General features: G+C 40.3%; 1 pseudogene; it reads right to left on the bottom strand.

Moving 5' to 3' along the window:
- Positions 1–918: 918 nt before the first annotated feature.
- LOC115323973 lies at positions 919–1,937 on the bottom strand (annotated as a pseudogene).
- Positions 1,938–2,925: the final 988 nt, after the last annotated feature.

Genomic DNA, 2,925 nt, shown 5'->3' with positions numbered 1-2,925 from the left:
AAGGCGTCGGGATGGGAATCTTACGGGCCGAGCTTAGATTCCCGCCATTACCGTAAATAAATCTTGCTTGTTACAATTATTTAAGCCGAATATAAAAAAAAAGATATTATTTATGAATAAAGCTTCCTCCTTCTCGGATGCATATGCGTTACTCTTTAAGGGCTTTGTACACTTTATGTTACCTTGGCCTCAGTGTCACGCCACTTCGTCACGCTTGAGCGTGACACATTTTGCATTACATGCAGCTCGTAAACAGGTACGGCGAATAAATTTGAAGCGCCTCCTCCGAGAAGAACATAAACCGCAATTTTCTCAGATTCCTGAACACGGGAGGGGGGGGGGGGGGGAATTAAATTTTACCTATTCACAGAAATTCAAGACAATAAAGTGATATATGCGTATATAAAAAAGCGACCCTAAGATTCCAATTTGGAACATATTCAGGTTATCTCGTATCGTTTTGTTATTACTTGCATTTGTTCTGGACTTGAAATTCTTACAAACAAAATTATTGCACGGAGCGAAAAGGTATCTGTGTTTTTGGGAGGCATGACGAATTCAAGAAATGGTGAGAGACAATGAACACAAAATCGCTTTTGCATATATGTCAAAATATGTTTATTCTCGTTTTATTTGCAACTCGTTCAAAAAGACAAGCCGGTAAGTTCATGAAAAAAAAATCTTTACAGAAAACCCCTACCATACATAGTATAGCAGTACAAGCAAACATTTACGACTTAAAATGTAAGTGTCAGCCGCACACTAAACGACGTGTGGGTACAACATTGTAAAGGTGTTCGTTGCATATTGCTTATCGTATAACTTTTATTCTTGTGAGTCACCACAACTATGATGTTAATACGTTAAAAAAAGTGTTTTTTAAATCTGACCTACAAAGAAAACATAAAATAAAGTTCATTAACAGTTTAATAAGGAGTAATGTATATTGTACCAGTACAGTCTCATCGCTTGCGCTGCAGTGTTATGAGAGGCTACTTTTTTTTAAAGCGAGACAAGCGCAACTGAATTGTTCATCTCTTATCGAGCTTTCGTGGGTGCGGTTCATGCCGGCTTTCTCGGCGAGAAATCCCGTCAGAAATACGTCCTCCAACCAGAGAAACGGCTCCTGTTCTGACGCGTCGTACAGACGGCGCAAGAAGCTGCCGCCCAGCATATAGAAGGCTCCAGCCACATAGGGCGGTTATTCGGCTCCGCTGTATTCTTCCTGGGACGAGTACCACTTAGAGGACGGCTCTCCATAGGGTCGTGCATTCGCATATAAATGCCCATAAATGGTGTCGTTGCGCATGTTTTTCATTACTTTTACAAGCTTTTCAACGTTCACGAACGTATCGTCGTCGCACTTTATAAGGAACGAAACTTTGGCACAGTGTTTCAGGGCCTACCTCATCATCATCTTTGCCTTCAAAGTTAAATTTCGATAGTGGTCGATGTGCGTCCCTTGGATAATGTCGGCGTGCAGGTAAGACTCACTCTCAATTGCGTGCTGCACCCTGTCATTTTCTGTCTTCGCCAGAAAAAATGCTGTACGGCTATTTGACTTCTCCTTAATTTCAAAGGCCCATGTTTCACGGATGGCATTTCTCCGATCAAAGTTCCAGGGTGCAGAGTAGATCACGAACAAATAGTCAAGCTGAGTCGAGGATTTTTTTTTTTTTTTGCATGCATAAGCTGGGTGGGTGAAGGATATAGTCTTTCATGCTTGAACTTTCATGGTTGTTTGGAAGCGCCATAATGTTTATTTTCTCTTGCCTACGTTTCTTCTTATTATGATTGGGGGAACCTACCTCAACATAAATAAGATATTTAGAGCAATCTCTATTTTTCCGCTCAGCTATGATGACCCAAAGGAACATCAGTACACTAACAATTACTAGACACACCTTAAAATAAGGAAGTCGGTGAGTCTGCATGGTCCAATCCGCCTGTAAAGGAAAAGAAAAAAAAACTTTAAAACATTTAGTTTTAGTTATTAAAAAATAAAAGCAAATGTGAAAGGCGTAAATACTGAACATACTGTGGATAGTAAAAATATCTTGCAGATAAGAGATTGCGGAAGAGGCATAACCTCTTCAATTGTTTAACTATAGAGATGGGTATATATTTTCCAAGCGATAATCCAGCGCTCAAATAAAACAGCAACGGAGCCTCTTTATTTTATGCCAGCGCGCAATAAAAGTAACTTCCAACTATATTTATGAACGGCTGCATCACGGGCAAGCTATTCGAAATTCGTGTGTTGCATGGTGATGTGCGAAACATTGCAAAAAGTTAAAGGTAAAGTGCACATTGGGGGGGGGGGGGGGGGGGAGTAAACCCCTACTAATAAAATATTGATCGTCGAACGCTTTGGTTGAGACAACACGGGAAGTAAAAAGGCAGCTTCGATGTGAATAGACCTGTGCTTAAAACCCCTAGACAAGGAAACAAACGAAGAGAGGGAAGAAAGAGGACGTCGTTGTGTCTTATTTTTAGTAGGGTACGTTGTTGGGCAAGTATGTTCATATTAGTTAAACATATTAAATAGCGCAAGAAAGAAAAGGACTAGAAGTATACAGGACAAGCACTGAAGATTTTTTTTTCTTTTTGTGTTTGTTTCCTTGTTTTCGGCTTTATAAGTATAAATATAATTGTTCACCAGCTAGCTTGCGCCGTTACCCTTATCTAGGTGTTGTTTTTTTTTTTTTAATATTAACATCATAGGTGAGAACAAGCACTAAGCTGGTTTTTATTTTTGAATACGCAAAGCACGCTGCTGGACATTCGTGGTACGTATTTTAGTGATTAGTTGCTGTCCGCTCGCCAGCGGATTTTTTTTTTTCAGCTTTGGGACGCTTCATTTCTTTCTTAAGGGGGGGGGGGGGGGGGCAGTTGTGCAGTGTAGAGCAGCGCAGTTACTAACTC

Source organism: Ixodes scapularis, unplaced genomic scaffold, assembly GCF_016920785.2.
Source record: "Ixodes scapularis isolate PalLabHiFi unplaced genomic scaffold, ASM1692078v2 PGA_scaffold0__279_contigs__length_252992795, whole genome shotgun sequence".
In the NCBI taxonomy this organism is placed as follows: domain Eukaryota; kingdom Metazoa; phylum Arthropoda; class Arachnida; order Ixodida; family Ixodidae; genus Ixodes; species Ixodes scapularis.
Note: the sequence above shows the minus strand (reverse complement) of the source record. Positions and strands in the feature narration are given on the sequence as shown.